Raw genomic sequence first — 21,924 nt, 5'->3', positions numbered from 1 at the left:
ATCTTAAAAAAAATAAGGAAGAGAAAAAGAATTAGGAACCATACTATTCAGGTAGTTTTTAATAAAGACTAAAAGCTCAGTTTGATACTACCTTGACAATTCAAACCACCCAATCATTCTTTCCTTCCTTCTGTTCGTGAAAACTTTGATAACACATATTAATTGGCAATCAAGGCATGTTAGAAAACGAAGAAAACGTCACATTTCAGAAGAACATTTTTCACCCTTCTGCAAGAAACAAAAAATGGCCTTGTTAAACCTTTCATTCTTTGTTACCTGTGTTTTAATCAACAGCCTTTTCAAATTAGTATGTAGGTTTGAGTGGTATGGAGGAACCTATCGTTTATAGCAGACATTGCAGAAAGAGTATGTATTATAAAAGCAAAATTAATATACTTATCCATATCACTAAGGAATTTCTTTCACTAGATCAGCTTTCAAATTGTTATAAATACAGTTGAAGTAAAGCTTCTAAATTCAGTGATGTCATCAATAATAACAAAAACATTATTAGTTACAGGATTAACAATTCTATCATTTTTCATTTTTTTGAAAAAAAATCATGTGCCACTGTATTTACCATTTTTCAAATATCTATCATTTGAATATTATGAAAGCTAAACGAATTCAGACATAAGGTAATTTTCTATAGTCCCAGTGGGTGACAAAAAGTGATGTTCATAAAAATAATTTTCTGATACAGACTTTCACTTTCCGTACATGAAACTGTAATAGAAAACATTTGTATAGACCAATGATTGTCTTGGAAATAAACCTCACTTTCTTTTTTAAGGAAAACTAAGTAAGAAATAATCCAAAAGTTTAACAACTTCCACCAGGTGCTTTTGATGGAGTTTATGTATGCTGTTTTCCAACTTCTGCTCATGAGGGAGCAGATTTATGCCATATTCTCTGGTCCTGGGGTAAGTGAGGATGTTGTGAGATTTGTATCAGCTCCGTGGGCTAGCAGGGAACCTCAGAAAGTGCAGGTCATGTTTCTAATACTTGAAGAAATTAGGAAAAGGACTGTGTGGGGTTAAACTTAGTATTATCTCATCAGCATTCAGCACCACTGTTATGCCATGAAGGAGAAAAAATAACAGAGAAACATGAGAAGAGGAATAGATAAAAGGCAAGCACTGAGAGGAAAAACATGTTGTTTCTTAATTGAGCTGGAAAGAAAGAAGAGGAGGAGGGGAAGACGTTGCTTGCAGCTCTCTTTTGATGAGAAACCTTTCTGTGCCCATGACTATGTAGGTTAAAAATGTAGTGCTGCCTCTAACAGACAGTCACATTGTAATTCTTATATGGTAAATCAATGGTGAAAATTCAGGAAGAAAGTAAGAGGAGGAAAGGAGGAAAAAATATAATTCAGTAATATTTGAAAGATATACAGGGTCAATTCATCTCAATTAAGGCATCATCGTAATTCCTTTGCAGTCACTGAAGCTATGCAAGTTTACACCAGCTGAGATTTTCACTCCCTTCTTCTTACTCTCGATGTCTCAGCTCTTTTCTCCCCACCATATCCCAAAGTGCCCCTGACTCTGTAGTTCTATACTGTACTGTAGTTTATATTGTACACCAAATGACAAGTCGGGGGGTGGGGAAGAACACGTGAGACACTGCCAACTTGTAAGGGTATTAGGTTCAGAGTGAAGACATTGTCTCATACCAGAATTTTTTTCTGAACGATCTGAACTTCACATACTATTAATGTTTCAGGATTTAATTGATTTTAATTTTTTTTCTGTTTACTTTTCAGACAACTGTATCCCTACCGGTTATCTGGGCTGGGCTAGAATTAATCTCACAAGAGTGAATTCTGAACTGGAATTTTCAATGTATTCCATTTGCAGACCCAGAATAAACATGCCAAGAACAGCCAGTGTAAAGGCATTTTGGCACTTCTGTTCAGAGGTGGCAGGGGAAAGTACAGCAACTCAAAAAACAAACAAAAAAAACCCCCACCCACAAACACAGAAGTGAACTAAATCTCCCCGGATTTGGGATAAATGTTGGGCTTGGGGCAGAGGTTTGGCAGTGTTCTTACTGTAGCTACTCCTAATGCAGTGTTTTCTAATTATGCAATAAAAACTCCCCCTCGGATGGAGCTGCCTGTCAGCCGGCTCTACAGTAGCAATGGCCATATGGAGCACTCCGCAGACGGCTGGGCAGTGGCATGTGTACAGCTGTGCAGGACGAGCACCCAGGTGTTTCCACCTGCCTGTGATAGGCAGCGAGCAGGCAGCTCTGCAAGGGTGGGGAGGATACTCAGCCAGGGTGAAAGAAACCAGCAAGATGGGATTTGACAGGAAATAGTAATAATAATAAATAACATCAATACATAATAATAAAATTCCCTTTTTTTTTTTTTTTTTTACCAGATCAGTATTTTACACTCCATCATGAGGAACAAAGTCTGGTCTCACTTAGGCTTTGATGAGTCTATAAGTAAGAAATATGAATATAACACAAGCGTAGGCACATATGAGGTAGCTCAAAATCATGTTAAAATAGCAATGAGGATTGATTTGTTTTGGCCGCCACATGAACTAAATGAGTATACCTGAAGCAGACAGGTAGCACCAGATTCTATCCCCAGATTTGCTCAGCTCTCATTCCCAGAGCCGCTGCCACCTGATTCCAGAGGCTCCAGCTTTCCAGAGTTGCAGTTGCACGCTAAATACACTGCTTAGACTATAGGGAACGCAAATTCACCTCGCTGGCTGCATCTGAGTTTCTTTTAACTTTTGCGGGTGAAACTGCTATCGAAACCCAAGCTTCTCTCTGCCACAGCTGAAGCTGGAAAAGATACGTTTTATGCTACCATCAGCTGAATCCTGCACGCAGCTGCATCCAAATTCAGATATATCCATACACACAAATAACAGTGCTGTGAAGCGGTGAACACAAAGGAAATACACATTGGAAAAAGATATTATAAAGTGCCAGATAGTGTTTCATGTTATACAAAAAATAATTACTAAGTATTTACATTGCCTACAAAGCTTTAGAGATGCTTTAGAGAGTGTTTTAAAATAATACATGAACAGGACAAAGATTTTCTTTAAAATAAAGAAAATTTCATGTATATATTTTATACAAGCTGAAATGAACATCCTTTTCATCATTTCACTGTTCATTTCATTGTCAAAGGATTGATTTTTATCCAAATTCAGATTATTTTTTTTTTTAATATTTCATTGCAATTAAAAAAAATAATCAGACATACCTATAAATATCTTTGGATATTGGTAAATACATATGGATTGTTATTTTCCTTTGGGCTGCAAAATTTAGAAGAAAATTTCGAAAAAAATGTATTTTATAAAGATAATCTTGTGAAAATTAGCATCATAGGAAACAGATACTCAATTCTACTAAATCTAAAAGAAATACATTAATGAAAACCAACGTCAACTCCTTTACTTTCAAATATTCCTTTGCACTGTATGCACTACTGACCTTGCATATACATTGGGAAGAAACAGGGGAAAATTAAGACTGTCAGCCTAAGCATTTTTGAACTTTTAACAGATGTGGACTCCCCTCCTCCTTCAATTATTATCCTAAACCCAGCAAACTTTTGAGTGATTTAGCACAATGGCCAGTGTGTCACGAGTCTTCACCAGTGAGAATCTGGCTGAGAAATGAAGTAGAAGGGTATTACACATGCTTGAGTTTTGGTCGTTACTCTTTAACAAATCAGAAAATACGTGTTCTGTTAATCCCGGCAAGAACTGAGTGTCACAGAAAGTCAAATGTAGGACTCCTCTCGCCTAAGGTTAATCATATAAAAATCAGACTTCTCCTTGGACTTCTCCTCCGCTTCCATGGAGAGAGAGAAATGAGAAAAATTGGTTTCTAGATAAGCCTATCCCTCTCCACCGATTACAAAAGGAGACCAGAGAGCTTGCTTAGGCTAGGCTAGCTTTCACATAGCCACATAAAGAGGGATGAATCCCATCTGCGGGGTGAGATTTTCAAAAGTGCTTACAAGACTTAAGCATTCACTTTTCATAGGCTTTATAGAAATTTGTGCTTCTAAATTACTTACATTTGGAGTTTATTTTAATTCCTATCAAATGAATAGACAGGCACATTAGCAAAATCCAAGTAAGCTGATTATGTCTTTTAGTTCTCGGTGTGTGTTTTAAGCATACCTTACGATTTCTTTGTCTGTTTTTTGTTAGCACATACTTGGAAAAGCAATACGGAAGATGTATGCATCCTGATGGGGATATTGAGTTCAAAAAGATAACAGAAGAAGAAACATAGGAGAACCTTCATTAAAACTGCTCAGGGGAAGAGAAAGTAACCCCTAATGAACCTGCATTGCCACACACACACAAAAAAAATTCCTTCTATAACTAGTAATTAGTGATTGCTTTATATAATCTGAGGCATTAAAGTAGTTCTTGTATTTATCCTAGCTAAAGAAAATTGCAAACTGTATTCAGAGTCATCCCTGTCATCTTTATTTGATTATTAAATATAATTTGCCTAAATAATAGGATGTAATATTGTGTTCTACTGATTATACTCCTGAGAGGAGGAGAAACTCTCCAGATGAAGCTATGATGCACGATAGAAAGATTTCATACCTGACTGATAAAGCACACCTTTGTTCATGGCACCACCGGGTTTCACAACCCTCCACCTCATGACTAACTGTAGGAGCCAAGGTTAAGGCCCTTGGGCACATAAATTCCCATTAATGAAGTCTCTTAGGCACTTAATCCTGGCACAAGCAGCAATTTAATTCTATAAGCATTACACAGTGAGGTGCCAAGATCCTGCCTAAATCCCAGCTTGATTAATAAAATAGATATTTCCAGAACTGTTTTACCTGGGTGGATTCATAGTGTAACCAGTCTGTAAGAAAGGCAAAGGGGCAATTCAATGATCGATGAGATGCGAGGGAGCTAAGCTTTGCTCCTCTTCTGGCTGAATCCACACCTGCCTGGGGAATGCCACTGATGAGGTGTTCTAAGGGAGTTTCTCAACCTCTTCTGTCTCACTTTCCAGGAAATAATTGAATATCTACAGGGCCAGAAGTAGAGCAGAACGACTTGGTGGCCTGCTGTTTGGAGTGCTCACCTGGAATAGGGTATCATATGCATATGGAACATGTAAATAATCCAGAAAGGGTGGAACAGGTTCACCATATCGAAATGAAAGTAGTCCTCCTCTTTAACCAGGTGGTTTCAACTTTCATAGAAGATGATGGTTTATACCACTTTGTGAAAGTGGGAAGGGAGATGGGGGAGACGGAACTGAATATTCCTTGGCATATGATGAGTGCTCTAATTGGGCTAAAGAAGGCAGAGCAGTGCAGACATCTATTGGAAAAAAAAAAACAACCAAACAAAAACAACAAAAAAAGACACACATAGACACCAATCTTAATGTTAATGCTTAAACACGGAACTGTGAATTTCCAGTTAGGCACTTCTCACTTTTACAGATTTAAAAACTGAATTTCTGAAAACTGATAGCCATTGATTATACTGCTGTCTTTGGAGGAGTTATATATGTCTTAAATAGACCATATATCTTTTATATGGCAAAATAAAGCTCTTCAACAGACCCACAACACTGCAAGCCCATGACTAGAAGCTGTTGTCTTGCTTTTTCTTTCCCACAGCCAGACATTGCTATGATTTCCTTTTAAAAGTTGCTGGCAATTGTTGGACGCTTTCCGGAACTACCTTATCTCAGTATATCTACAGCAAATTGGACAATAATGATCAGTGCACTGAAGGATCTTAGTAAAGAAAATAGTGGAGCAATACCAGAGCTGCGGCAAGGAAGGGACTCAAAATCCCACCCAACAGTGGATTAAAAGGCAAGACCAGCGATGACAGTAGCTCAGGCTGCCACTGAGCTATAGCCACATTATTTTAGCTTTGCGTCGTCTTGTAGGTGCCCTGATTTCCCCAGGCATATGGAAGCTGTACATCTGCATCCACTGTACACAATTTGGAGTTACTAACCTTATTACACAGAAGTATAACAGAAGACTAACAGTCAAGTCTCTTCTGTGAGTCTATCCTGGTTTGCTTTTCTAAATCTCATGAGACAGAATCCAAATCAATATCAGAAATATGTTCCTGAGGGAAACCTTTTGTGCAACTCAGTCTAAGCATCTTCATAGCTAGGATATAAACAGAAGCTTTTGATTTTTTAGTTTTTTGGGTTTTGGGGTTTTTTTTTCCAGTATAGCATAACAAAATTACTTCTGTATTATATCTGCTTTTACTTTTGTTATTTCCAGACTAAGACTCTGACATTGCAAACATTTAATTTTGAGCATGTGAGTAGCGCCATAGAGTTCAAGAAGGGCAACAGAATTGACCGGAGGCATCTGACCCCAATTTAAACCTTAATCCTGTGAAGATTTTTGAATATGAAATCAATATGACTATTCACACTGTTAAAGATAGGAATGTGAACTCTTTATGGGTTGGGATCTAACTAGAATAGGCCTTTTTAATTTCATTTGGTGCAGGAATTCCATGTTTCTGACCATTTTGTTGCTCTTCCTATAACCTTGCATATTATTGTTTTGACGTTTTGGAAAGATGATTATCTCAAGGGTTTCAGCAGGACCAAATGTGTTTCAGTGAGCTTCCCAATATCTGCCAATAATATCTTGTAAGAAAATAGGATTTCCACAGTTCTGAAAACTATAACTACATACTAATAAAATAATATATTCAAATGCACCATTGAACCTTCACAGAACTCAGGCTTCTAATGGAGAATAGTCCCCTTCTGGCTTGTGTTGTGAAGTATTATCTCCACATGTATCATTAATTTTCTTTTCATAATATTAGGCCTCATTAATCCATCCCTAGTTGCCTTGTATTTAAAAATAGAAGTTATTAAAGTGAATTGCTCTGAACTGCATAGTAAATAAATTATATAGGTTATTTGGCTCTTAAACTCATGTCATAAAAATGTATTATTATTCATATGTACACACACATAAGTAAAGACATACAATCTTATATTTGTTTTAACAAAACAGAAAATTAAGTTAAAGGGAAGCCAGTTCTTTCTACAGCTAATAATGCTTATTTACAGGGACTTTGCTAATATGCAAGGTACAGACTGCCTGTCAAATTACTTTAAAATCCATTCTTAGCAGGCATCTTTGAAAATCCAAGTCTAGGAATTCAAGGTGACATACACTTTGCCTAAACCCCATCAAAGTCCCTAAAAGAAATCCAATACTTACCTACTTTTGGAAATTGTTTAATTCCCAAGGCATTTAAATTAGGTGTTTTCATTCTTAGATTAAAGCCCCCTGGGTGGTTAATTTTAATTCCCAAATATAGGAACTGCATTCACACTGGACAGTGCAAATAGACACTTGAACTCTGTGAAAGTCTTTAGAGAAGCTTGAGAAACATGAACTATAGGACTATAATTAGCATCCTCTGGCATGCTGGCTATTGATTGGGATTTAATTTTTTTTCTATAAAGGGCTGTTCTAGATGAATGCTAGAACCCTGTTCTAGGTTCTAGGCTACTCAATAAGTGGGGACTGAACACTTAGAAGCTGGCAGAGTGCCCAAACCACCAGGCCCATGCAGTTTTTCCACACTCAGCTTCATCAAGCACACATCAAGCAGTTAAAAGTCACAGGACAAGAGGAAAGAAAGACTAATTTTTATCTGGTAAGAAAAGAAGTAGATGGCTTAGAGGAATGAGAATGAAATTTTTGTCCCTTACTCTGGGTCTGGTATCTTTCATCCCCTGAGGCTGTCCTAAATGCTGACTTTCTGTATAAGGGGTGGCCAGCAGTTTGGCAAGGACAGCTGAGAGCGGGACAGATCATAAATGATGAAGACAATTTGTGTTTCCTCTTTGTTACTGAGTTCTTGGGAGAAGAGGTAAGAAGAGTTAAATACTAATTTCAGGATGACGTGATGGAAGGAGACACCTCTATTCTATATACTACCTGTATAGAATATTGGCAGTATGTAGAGTACTGCCAGTAAGAGCTCTCTCCCCTGAAGAACAATCTGAAGTGAAACAGACAATATATCCCTGTCCAAGCCCCCAGAGGTATCTTCTCATACTACTGAGGGTGCAGGGAATTTAGCTATCTGCCTAGCTTCCCATTGCAAGGACCAATTCCCTACATTTTTGGAGAGGAAGTACTTAATCACCTTTATTAGGCGGCTGGATTCCTCTTCAGTTTATACTGAAGCATCAGTAGCAGGGAATAACATTTTGCATTGCTTTGCTTTACTTTTTTGCTTTGCCTTGCTTGATTTTATTCTCCAGTAAATACCATTAAGTAGAGATCCTACTGTTTTTACACATTCAGCTTTCTCCTTGGAAAATTTTACGAAGTTCAGTTTGTATTTTCTGTCCTCATGATCTAACTACCTGTAGATACTTGGGTAGCTGAATGTTTTCTTGCACATTGCTCATGAACTGGCAAAGTCTAAAATCAGTTTTCTTCTAGTGAATGGGCTGTTTAATCAGCTCTGTGAGTGATAATCATGTCATGAGTGTAACTATGTCCTAATTTTGGAGCAGTGTGATAAATAAAATTAATGCAATGTTTTAGTCTCTCCTGCATTGTGTCATTTCTTCATGGATTATTTCTGTCATTCTCAAGTTCAGTTATTTCAGGCAATAACTGCCAGAGAATTGCTTCCTTCTTTCTCCCAAACTTCCTTTCCAAATGCATTCTACCTTTAAATGTAAGACATACTGTAACTTCAATATCTTGCAGCCCTGCAGGGTTAGAAACAGAAGCTTTATCCCATTAGAAACAGATGGTTCCTACCTTCCCAATGGGACATACACAGCTCTAACTAGAGTCCCTGGAAAGTCCTGAAACAGTATGCTGTGACAGACTCTTCACACCTGCAATCTTGCCAGTTACTAACCTACCCTATAAACCTACCTTTTAAAAATTGGAAGGTGAATGAAAAATGCAGTAGCAAAACGGCAAAAAAAATCCTTTGGCTCAGAAAAATGATATAAAATAAAAATTGGAAATATAGTAACATAACAAAGACTTACAATTTCACTGCAAAATTGATGTGCTAAATATGATTTAATGAGAAGTTGTGTACAACGAATACTGCTGTTGTTGATTAAGGATTTCCTCTGTCAGGATGACAAAGGACTGAAGCCTGTAATTTTGATTTACATTAGCCAGTGATAAGTCCATCTTACTGGTAAGTCAGCAAATACTTAGGAATATAGGACTAGGATTAAATTAATTTTTTAATGTAGCTCAGCTCAGCTCCTGATATTACAAGTATCTATATCACATAATACTTTAAATAAATTAAACAAGTTCCACTTTAAAAATAGGTCAGATTTTTTTTTTTGTAATCACTCTTCCTGTAGAAACCTCTTTGTTCTTATGGCAGAAATCTCACTCTCCTTTCATGCCTACATAGAAGGCATGAAATGACCTGACTAATGACCTGACTAATGATCTTGGCTGTTTTTCTTAATCCTGTGTCGACATTATCACTTAAACAGTTTTAATTTTTTTTTCTGGTTTTCACTTTTCTTGTATAATTTCAGTCCTTCTTAGCCTTCTTTCCTATGTCTAAACTACCAAAGAACATTTTGTTTCTTCTCGTTAGAAGGCTTTCTCCTGATCTTAAGTGCCCTTCTCTAATCTATTCCAGCCTGAATGCAACCTATTTTGACTCCAGGTGATCAGAAATATATACAGTAATTTTTGATGACATTTTACCTTGGCCTTGTACAAAGTCATTGATTCCTGCCTGTCTCCTCTGAAAATGTTTCAAATGATACTTTGTAGGATCACATTTGTCTTTCTCATGGTCATACTATCTTGATGGCACATAGTTGTCTATGATGTGTAGAGACAGATTCTCTTCCTCGGTCATTTCCAAGTGACGAATTCCAGATTTACTGAAAAAAATGTTGTTATTAATTCCTAAATGCATGACCATATATTTCATATTATTGAATTTTATTTTGTTCCTATTTTTCCACTACTCAGGGTCATCCATTTCTTTCTGTGTGATACCCTAATTTTCCTAACAAGTTATATATTTCATTTAACTCAATATCATATTTCTTTCAAGGTTATTACAGAAAATATTAATGAAACCACTCAAGAGACCAGTCACTTCAGAACTGCAGCGGCAGGCTCCCTCTACCTGAGTTCCTTCCTGTTCTTTTCTTCTATCACCACCCCTTCTTCCCCACTTTATAATTCCCAGATTAATCCCTTTTTTCTCCTCTTCTTAACTAACAATTCCTGTGTGGTATCAGATTGATTAGATCTGTTCTCTTTCCCTGTCTAGAAAATCAATTATTTTTCAATGAATTCTATCAGGTTAGACTGGTAATATCTTATTCTTTCTTTCAAAATGTCTTTCAGAAGAAGCCTTGCATATTATTATTTATCAGACTAATGGGTTGTCACTCTGCCCTCCTTTTCATACTTTATCTTCTATTCTCCACTAATATGAGACAACTCAGGAAATAAAAAATTATTACAAATTCTGGCTGTGAAGTCTGCAATTCTATGTTGCATTTTGCTCCAAGTTCTGCCAAAGAAATGACTTGGTTCCTCTGATTTGAACACTTTAAGATCTTTATATTTTGCGTCTGCCTCGGTTGCAGTAATTTCCATTTCTGAACCTCTATTCCCACACTCATTACCTTACCTTTGTCTTCATGTTCAGCATCACCAGTTTGATAGAAAACTGACGAAAATATTAATTTAAATAGATATCTTTCTATTATCATTGCATATTATTTTTTTTCTTCTATATTTAATCTTTTTCTGTGTGTGATTGAACCAATTTCTTACAGCTTGACTCACAAACAATGTATAGGAAGTACAGAAGTATAATCTGTCCCAGTTTCTCAATTTTATTTTTTTTTTTACTTTGTTCCTATACATTCTTCTTTCTGTTGGTATTTGATTTCTTTTCATTCCAATATTTCTTTGAATCACTTATTTACCCAGTTAGTTCTGAAGCACTGAAAGGTTCATCCTCCTGCTCCTTTGGGTTATGGGATTCAAATGATTTTGCCCCTTTGGTTTAAACAAAATCCAGATTCTCTTTCCATTGAAGTTCCTGAATGCTATAGAGTAGTTGGTTTCACTGTTTGCTTCCTGTAGTTTATCAGTAGTTGACCTTTCAAAAGAGAGAACCTTGGTAACAGACTCTTCTATATAGTCTGTCTATATTGTAACTACTTACCAAAAGTCAGCTGAAAAATGAGTGCTTCATGTTGATTTGGTGACTAGCTGGTGAAGTAGGCACTGCTGTTTTCAGAAAGAAAGGCTGTGGAGGAGTCCAACGAAGTTTTCCTATTTTTTTAATAGGAAAAATAGCTGGTATTTGGTACAAGCAACAGACTACTTTGACAAAATCTATACTAGGACTGCAAACTTAGTGAGGCCTTAATTTTAATTGCACCTTACTGATTCCTTTTCTGAAGATATTAAGAAGAAAGAGTGTCTGTATAAAATAATTCATAGTATTTTGAAGAGTATCATGACATTTTCTTAAAAGTCTTTTCTCTAAATATGGGACAAACCCACCTCTGTTTAATTTGTGAGATTATCACCATTAAGGTGGTCTGGCTGCAGATTTTGTGTAGTTGCTCTAGTCAATGGCAGGATCAGAAAATTGAGAATCAAGAAATCTCTGTCTGAACATTGATTGTACAATATCTGTCTTTGTCCTTTCTGGAATTAGCTGGTGGTCTATTGCCCATTAGAAAACAGTTACCTGAGCAGAAGCTAATGTTACAGATGCTATAGAAAGAGCAGCAGCAGTGCAAACAGATTTAAATCAGCTCAATTCCGACAAAAACTCTTTCATCTTGAAACAATTTAAACTCTACCACGGGTAAGTAAACAGAAAGAATTTTTTCTTTCACCTTCAGCTGTCAGTAGTTGTTTTCACATTCCCTGTCTTCAGATATGAGGAAGGTTTTCATATCTTTCCTGGTACAAGACTTTCTTAAGCTGTTAACATGATTATTTTTCTTCAGTTTACATATTTCTTACTGTATGTACATGATATTCAATTGTGAAACTTTTCTAAACCAGAGTTCCTTGCACAGACACAGAGCAGTCAAGATCTTTTTTCTATAAATTGTGTTGATCATACAGAAATATGAAAACAACTTTAGCAACTGAGTCTAATTTTATTTCTGTATCTATAACATCAGTCTCATTCTCTGTGATATAGTTAGTCTTTATACATGTTCATGCATAGAAATGAAACTATATACATACTTAAACACCAGGGAATAAGAAAGATCTAAAGAGTTGTTTTTTTTTTTTTAAAGCATGCAGATTCTGTATGTTTCTTTCCTTTTAAATCTAATATATCTCTTTTCTCAACTAAAAAAAGCCACAGATATTTTGAAGAACTACCCTGACTGTTAAAGAGTGCTAAATTTGAGTTCTGTTAGAAAATGCCAAAAATTTCAGCTGGCAAAAATATTCTTCAAAAGTGAAACTTTTTTTTTTTAAACTAACATTAGCCATCATACTAGCTGCTCCTGATACTCAGAATATAGGATTAGTCTGAACAAACAGAAGATTAATGCTTGTTCTTACAAATAGAAGGGCCCAAATCTGCTCCTCAGTACCCACTAGTCAGAGGTCCTGTACCCTCAACTATACCTCTGGTAAGAGCTATGTGGGTGCTTCTAATTTAAACTCTCCAGACTAACCCAGGTGATTTCTGTTTGAAACATTAGGAACTGCTCATGAGACGTAGTCCATTCACTGGGCTTTAAGGCTGTACACTTCAGCTGAGGGAAAGTAATATCTGGAATTATAGCCCTCTTCAGTGTTTGTCCACAGTCAGAGGAAGAACGATGGAGAGAATTAATATAACAATTTACAGTGATCCTCATATTGTTCTCTTACTTAAAATTTGCTTATTTTGACTCACCTGATTCATCTGGCTCCATCTGTTTAATAACAGTGATTGGTAGCAGGGAGGCCTTACAAACAACCTAGATGGTAGCATCAATTCCAGTTATGCTGATCCAAGAAGAGATGCTTGGCTGCCCAGACACATTCTTCACAAGAGCTTTTAAACTTTTGTACTCAGGGAAATATCTCTAGGACTGAGAAACAACTTATTCTGTTTTCATATTCTGTATTCTGTTAAATATCACCCTTGAGGAAAAATGCAAAGTACAGAGGTGTTCTGTGGCTGCTATTGCAAAGCATAGAGAGACAGACGTCTCTCTCTCCTGTTTATGTTTTGTGAAAATTTAGTAGCTCATGCTGGTATTTCTGTTATGGCTCCCAAAGTACTTTGAGTTCTTTTTCAGCTGATGTAGGTCCCCCTGTTGCAAAGAAAACCGATTGGTATGCACCAAGCATATCCATCTTTGTTCTGTCCTCTCAGCCTTTCACATTTGACATGTTAGGGAATTGCCAATTATCAACAGATGGTGCAAATTAGAATGTCATGATGTTACTTTAAATTTTCTCCAGTGGCAGGTTATCTTTCTAATAAATCCAGGGGTTAAGAAAACACAAAGATAATATTTCCCTTCCTTTGACCCATTCACCTTTAGTCTTGAAATAAGTCGAAGAACCAAATTGAGTAAATCCACATATTTTGCTAACTCACTGATTTCATTGCCCAGGTAACTATCCCTTAATCCAAAAGTTTCCCCCTTAGTTTTATCTCTTAATCTGGAAGTTGACAAGGATGAAATCTAATGTCTATTATCATACAGCAAAATCATTAGATATGAACCAGTCATCTAAACAACCTGAAAGAGAAGGAGAAATAGTTAGTGAACTAAGGACTGAAAAGGGTAATGTACAATTGCATCAATGACTACTTACTAAAAATGTAAAGCAAGGGAATATTTGAGTGGAGGAAGGCTGCTAAAAATGGAAGCTTCAAATTATTTTCCTGTCAGTGATCAAAGGTTACCAAACACTAGGATTAAAAACTGGGCTAGTCTTGTTGAAGTATGTTTCAGAAAGAAGGTGTAATTCCTTGTAAAATTATTGTTAAGCAAGGATAATAATTCTTATTATATAATTATTTGGAGATAAATCTCATAAATTTGTTATTCCATTTGTTTCCTTGTTAACTTGTTGTTGGGAACTAGTGAACTTGCTATCAGATTCAAAATAAATAAAGATTAAAAGCAGAAAAAATATTAAGTATAAATTATTTTAATCTCATAATTCAAAGAAAGAAAAGTTACTCTCTATATTAAAAAAAAAAAGTCTTTATTCTCTTTCTCACTTAAACTAGCAGTTTATCATTTTATCATTTACTGTCTGCTTAGGCTCATTTCCTGAGCCATTTATTTTTAACCTTGGATGCTCAAATCCACTGGTGATAATTTACAAAGAATCCACAAATGGTGATAACCCTCCTAAAGTTCATAAAAATCCTATTTGAAACCTCAAAACTACCTTGTTAAAAGAATTTCTGGAAAAACTCAAAGGGAAGAAGGAAGTTTACAGAATGTGGAAAAGGGGACTGGCCACTTGGGAGAAGTATGAGTGCTGTCAGAGTAGGCAGAGATGCAATGAGGAAGGCTAAGGCCCACTTGGAATTAAATCTGGCAAGGGATGTCAAGGACAACAAGAAGAGCTTCTTCAAGTACCTCAATAGCAAAAGGAAGACTAGGGGAAATGTGGGCCCACTGTTGTGAATGAGGTGGGTGCCCTGGTGACAGAGGATGCAGAGAAGGCAGAGTTACTGAATGCCTTCTTTGCTTCAGTCTTTACTGCTAAGGCTGTCCCCTAGGAATCCCAGACCCTGGAGGTAAGAGAAAAATTCTGGAGAAAGGAAAACTTTCCCTTGTTTGAGAAGGATCAGGTTACAGATCATTTAGGCAAACCTGACACCCACAAATCCATGGGCCTTGGCGGGATACACCCATGAATGCTGAGGGAGCTGGCAGATATTATTCCTAAGCCACTCTCCATCATCTTTGAAAGGCCATGGAGAACAGGAGCAGTGCCTGAGGACTGGAGAAAGTCAACGTAACTCCAGTCTACAAGAAGGGCAAGAAGGAGGACCTGGGAAACTACAGGCCACCACTCAGCCTCACCTCCATCCCTGGAAAAGTGATAGAACAGCTCATTCTGGATGTCATCTCTAGGCATGTGGAGGAAAAGAAGGTTATCAAGAATGGTTAACATGGATTCACCAAGGGGAAATCATGCTTGACCAACCCAATAGCCTTCTGTGACAGCAAGACTGGATGGGTAGATGAGAGGAGAGCAGTGGACATTGTCTACCTCTACTTCAGCAAGGCTTCTGACACTGTCTCCCATAACATCCTTATAGGTAAGCTTAGGAAGTGTGGGTTAGATGAGTGGACAATGAGGTGGATTGAGAACTGGCTGAGTGACAGAGCTCAGAGGGTTGTGATCAGGGGTGCAGAGGCGGTGTTCCCCAGGTGTCAGCACTAGGTCCAGTCTTGTTCAATGTATTAATCAATGACCTGGTTGAGAGGACAGAGTGTGCCTGTGCAACCTTCTCTGGGTGAACCTGCTTTAGCAGGAGAGTTGGACTAGATGATCTTCAGAGGTCCCTTCCAACCCCTACAATTCTGTGATTCTGTGAATTTTTTGAATATTAATAATATATAAAGATTAAAAAAAAAAAACACAAACAACAACAAAAAACCAACAAGTAAAGTTCAAAATCTTTAGATTTTCATTCATTTATTTTTCACTCATTTATTTACCTGTATGAATTTTCTTGGCTTCATTTTTTCTTTAACTGGGGATCTGTCAGTATCTGATTGTGCTAGTTGTTAGTGGTTTTGAGCTTCCATATTTTTAGGGCAAAGTTTAAATAAATTAAAAAAAGTATTATTAAAACAAGTCTACAGAGATGATATCTCGTAATCTTCTTTTCTTTGCTGTGTTTCATTTGCTAAAATTCATTGAACAATGTCCTTTTAAATATCGATGATGCTCTATCTGCTCTGGAAACAAATGTAATTACAGGGTTTCAATCTTCACACACTTCTTCCGGGCTTACACTGGTATACTAACTTAATTACCTGTAATGGAATTAGTCTTGATTTACACTGTTTTACCTGAGCTGCAAATCCAGCCTATGGAATACTTGACCTGGCTCCTGCAAGCATATACACTGAAGTTTGCAGGCTTTTACATACAGTAAAGAAATGGGCAAGTACTATATAGGCACTGTAAAAAAAAATAAAAAAAAAATCAATATTTTCATATTGCTTCCCATGAAGTTCTGCATAGACCTGTCTTGGTCAATATGGTTACACTACACATCCTTGATCTGTACAAACCAGTCTAGGCCAACTTCTACTGCCACCTATTTTAAAGGCACAACTCCTGTCAACTTCCCTGGAAAACACCCTTTTTTTAAACCGCTGGAGGGAAACAAAGGAGCTGCTTTAAAACAAAGTCCATTCTAGAAGCTTAATATTTGTTATTTTTTAGATTCCTTTTCAAAAAGAGTGAAAGAAGCGTGGGCAGTTTTATCGATGAGAAGACCCTTTGCCATCAAGGCTTGAGGACAATGTCTTTTAAAGACCCTTTTTACAAATGCTAGCATTTGAAAAGGACAAACAGGGAAATAAACCTCAAAGGGGATGACAATAGGATATGGAGAGGAAGTGGGTGGGTTAATGCATCTCAGAAGCAAAGCTCCTTATAAAGGCATTGAAGAGGTTTAAGGTTCTATTTAGTGACAAAAGGAGTTATGGAACAGGGCATAATTTTCCCACAGGATTTTTTTCTTTTGATGTTTTTGAAACACAAATTTTAAAAAAAAAAGGGGGACAGTTTGTAATTTTATAGGCTGAAAGTTTGTGTAGTAGAATGTGTCTATTTATAGAGGGGAAAGGTAGGGTGCCACCAATATGCTGATGTATATAAAATCAGTTGAACTCAACATTCATCAGGAAAACTATTTGAAGGTTTGAAAAGTGTTGAACACTATTTGAAAGCACACTAATTTTTCTTCTTCACTTAGTATGTGAGAACAGAGATGTAGACTTTACCCAGTTTCAGAGCTACACCTGCCGTGTGCATTATCCTAGAATTTACGATGGAAAGACAATCTGGAAGTGAACTGCAGCATTGCAAAATGCCTATAATTCTAACTTTGGTAAGGTGATCCATATCTAGGCCTCTGTGGTCAGAATAGGCATTGACTGCAAAAATGAAATGTGGTCCCCTCAGAGAACATCTCCACTGTTAGAGTTTTTCTGGAACGTTTTGAACTGTATTTTGCCTAGTAAAAAGCCCACAGAATGAATTGTTGTGTTTGTGGAAGGTAAAGAAAGGAGTGAAGGAAAATTCTTCTTTGCTTTTAAATTAGAAGCAAAGTATTATTAGTCTATGTGTCCTAAGTGGGTTGTTCATAGTGAAAACTTCTTTTCTTGTGTCAATGCTCTTTAACTGTCGCAACAATGCAAAAACTGTTTAAACTCCTAAGATGTGAATTTCCCCTGATACCTCAGGTAGACAGACCCATTTATAACAATGTGAAGACACTACTAACCAATGTCCTCCTTATAGCTTATATCGCGGCTTACATTTCCATACGCATACCTTCAAAAGCATGCAAATTTATCTTAATAGTTTTCTTTTCATTATCTAGACTACTCTACTCTGCCTGTGCACTATGTGTCAGCACAACGGAGGGACAGGGCACATGGTCAGAAACCCTAGCTTTAGAACATATTGAAAAGCAGCTGAAATTCAACATCTTTTTGTTCAATCATATTAAATTTTATGGAGAACTTAGATGTGGGTAGCCCTGTGCTCAACTTTCCAGTAGGATTATGCTTATATATTATACTACATCTTCAGTTGGAAAAAAACGTGATTTGAACAAAGTTTAGAACTGTCCACCATCGTGACAATTAGCCTTACATTATTATTGCGTACTGCCTCTTCTTTCATTGGGCATGAAGAGATTAACCAACATTTGTATCCTTTCAGGATAGGTCCCAATCGTCCTATGCCAAGCTCTGCGGTTAGCACTTTTAGCACTTTTGCTAAGAAGGCCAGTGTCCTCTGGTGTCCACTGCTGCCTGTGCAATGGAGGTGGCTTAAGCTGACGGTTCTAGCAACGTCCTGAGCTGTGGGTTGTACCACTCCTATCATTCCATACCTTAAGCTTACACGTTACAGTTACACACTCAAAACTGCGGGTACAAGAGAGCTGAAAAGCCTTTTCTCAGGTATAGGCATAATTCTACACAGAATCAATAGTCACAGTTTGGTTTCAAAAACGTGTCCAAGTCCATGTTTGTGACCCAATACAGAAGCACTGTCATCCTTCCAGCCCTGAAGCTTGCCAAGCAAATGATTGCAGCGAGGGGGGAGAAAAGTCAAAACATACAAGAAGAGAGCTAACTTCATTAGAAACAACATCATTTTAATTTCTTGATTTGTTGGAAATGTTTTTTAAAAGGATTTAATTGTAAATGTTTTTAAAGAGACAGGGAGAGGACAAAATAAGTTAAAAAAAGAAGAAAAAAATGCTAAGGGAGCAGAATGAGGAAGGAAATGATGGAAAGACTGAGCAACAAGTGCTGGAGGTTGGAGAAAATACTGATCACAACATAGCAGGAAAAAGCACACCTCATTCTGGAAGAAATATTGCTAGGATCTGCTGATAGCACTGCTCAGGCTTCCCTGCCATCTTCAGTCTTTGGGGGATTTGTTAAAAAAAACAATAAAGAGGAAAACTTTAAATGTCATGCTGAGTTTCAGTTTATATTAAAACCTTAAATTGTGTGAATTTATCCCTAAGCTTTCTTTTACTGCCAAAATACCATCATCTGATTTAGTACTTTGTGGCAGAGGCTTTAACCTACCTGTTCCTTGTGACAGTTGAATCAGTACAAGGGGAACAGAAACAAAAGCCAAGCAGCCACACAGCTGCAAAATCTTTACCTCCACTGAGGGAAGTCCGCACCCTCTTGCATTTGTATCGTTAAAAAAGGGACAGGAGAGGGAATCTGCCCTACAGGCCTAATGCCTTCCATGCTGCCATTTCTCCATCATACTGCCCCCCATTACTACCCAAAGGGTAGTTCAGGCTCTCTGGAATTTTTTTATGCAGTCCTGAAGGCTGAAAGCATGCCAGGCTTTTTACCAGTGCTTCTGATTTTGCATCAGTACAATCGCATTAGTAGAAAAACACATGGGAGAATCAAACCCCATAAATGAAATAGAAAATCCCTTTGGATGATTAGTTCAGACCAATGTTAAAAGAATATTTTGTGTGCATGTCAGGTTCTTTGCCAGTCTCAAAGTAGTCATTTGGATTCACTTCATTATAGGCACTGCAGTACCTTAGGAGAGAAAGAGAGAAATAGAGCGTGAGACAGAGTAATAATAACCCTTGAACGATGAAGTCTTTCTCCTAGCACAACTTCAAGTAACTCAGACAACTATCTTTTAATCAAATATACAAGCACCAGTGTAAGTGAATTCAGCATAGCTAGCATCCATGAGGAGAAGAAAAAAAAAAAAAACACGGAGGAATGCAAAGGAGGAGACACTAGATAAAATGAAGGGAGCACTACGTCATGGACTTAGACTTAAATAGAAGCATGAATACCAACTCGACAGCAGAATAAACACACGCTGTAAAGATGGTCTGATCTTTTCCTTTTTAAGTCAATAGGACTTTCCCCACTGACTTTAGCGGGAGAGAAAACAGGCTGTTATTCTCCAGTCCTTAGTCTTTCTACCAGTCTGGTTCTTGTTCTCTACTTTTCCACTTTGAATTTCTGGCCTGCATTCTCCACCTTCGTCCTGGGGGTTTCTCTTAATTCATGTCCTCTGTTATAAATTTTCTTCTTCTGGTAATGCCTTTTCATTTGCTCTTTTTCTGACACCGATATTTTAAATAACGAAAAGAATCACTGTATTTCAGGAGCAGATGACCAGGTAAACCTCAATGCGGATCAAAGGACAAAACTGGTTTACCAGTAGTAGGATGACAAAATGAATCTAAACTCCTAACATACTGTGTGAATTCCCATTTGTCCTTCCTATGTCAAGTGGATGAACTACTTATTAATTGGCTTTACCATTGGGCTTTTTACCAGATGTGTATTCCTACAAAAAACTTTAGGTTCAGATCCTGATTCAATAAAATTATTTACTAGAGTGGAGTTTCAAGAGTATAAGTAGTAGAGATGACCCAAGTGTTTCATATGAAAATTTCCTGCATTAAAATCTGGCTTCCGTTCCAGACCAAAATGCCCTGTGCAAGCATGGATTTCTTTCAAATATGTTGTTTATAGTGATTTTTACCTCAAAATTTAATCAATATTTGTTGAAATCAAAGTAAAGGATGTTGGTTTTTAAATGGTCGATGAAATTTTTGGGTTTTTTTACTAAGAAAAGACGTCAGTAAATATTTTAATAACTGTTTATAGAAACATTGATTAACATGTCATGAATGCTTTCAGGAAAATGAAAATGAGCCCAATTGTTGAATGAAAACAATTTGAAACTTGCTGTCAATAATATTTCCTTTTCCTTTCCAATGTCTTTAATGAGCAATTTGATTGACATTGTTAGAGCTGTTCCCCTTTCTTTAACCCAGGCATATGTTTAAAAACCTTATTTAGTGAAGGTGTAGTAGTTTGTTTGTGGTGGGGTTTTTTTGTTAGGTTTGTTTTTTGGTTTTTTGGGTTTTTTTAATCTTATACCTGCATCTCAGCAGTAGGATTCATCTACCATTAGCTATCTCAAAGTTACATGTCTAGTCCAAGCTAGTAATCTAGTCTTCTTCTGTGGTCAATGGAGAAAGATAGTTATCTCAAGAAGGTAATTCCTTCCATCCGCAGATAAGGTGTTTGTGACTGGTGAGATGAATTGCCATCAGAAGGCACTGTGTTTGCTTTGACTGTAAAGGAAAAAGAAATAGCTGTTATGACTAGAATCTTAAAGGCTAGACAGCAGTGGTTTTCAGCGATGAAACCCTTGCAAGATACTAAAGATTACTTAATTTCTGCAACTGTTTTGAATTTTGTTGGCCACTCTTTCTGTAGTCAGGGGAGCATCCCACAGCAAAAAAAGTACATACTGAGCTGTATGTAACAGCTTACTACCTTTCATTCTTTTGCTATTGATTATCCTGCATTGGTAATTCCTGAGGAGTTTTCCTCCTTCTCTCACCCTTCTTATCAACAACTATACTGGTTCTATATTAGCCTAATTCAATCGAATTTATGAATGGACTTGCTTTTGAACTCCTGCTTTATCCCTTAAATGTCTTATGAAGCAGGAGAGGATTTATGTTCCTGCTAAGCACTGACTGTATCAGAGCTGGGTTTCCTCTTATAAATATTTAAAACACTTGTTTTCAAAAAAAAATGAGGAAAAAAATTAAAAAAAATCATAGGGAACCCATATGTTATCTCCTCTGATACTCAGTGGGTCATATTTTCCACTTTCTGTCCTACTTGTAGTGAGCCAATTTGCTTGTTAGATGTTTTCATATTATACCAATAGGTGGCACTAGAAATTCCTTATTTTTGTGTAAAAAGGACAGTGACAGGAGATTTATCTTTTTATCAGTACAGTAGAGCATTAAAAGAAAATAAGATCTTACAGGACCTGGAGAGAAGCAAAATAGCAGTACTGGCATGGCCTGCAGCTCTTTCTTACAACTATTTGATCTAGGAGATGTAAAGGTAGTATTGTCTAATGAACTTGTAATTCTCTTTTTATACTACCTATCCTCACTAGCTGCAGAAATTTAGGTAGCATGGGGACCTGGGCTGTGTTTCCTTCTAGCATCAATGGGTAATATTTGAATGTCTGAAACAGAGGAGTTCTGCTTACCAAATAAGTGTTAGAACTGGTAATTAACACTATCTGCTGTGGTATCATGAGGCCTGTCTTGACAATAGGCAAATTCATGA

The sequence above is a fragment of the Chroicocephalus ridibundus genome, chromosome 3 (genome assembly GCF_963924245.1).
Source record: "Chroicocephalus ridibundus chromosome 3, bChrRid1.1, whole genome shotgun sequence".
In the NCBI taxonomy this organism is placed as follows: domain Eukaryota; kingdom Metazoa; phylum Chordata; class Aves; order Charadriiformes; family Laridae; genus Chroicocephalus; species Chroicocephalus ridibundus.
This window is presented reverse-complemented; position numbering follows the sequence as displayed.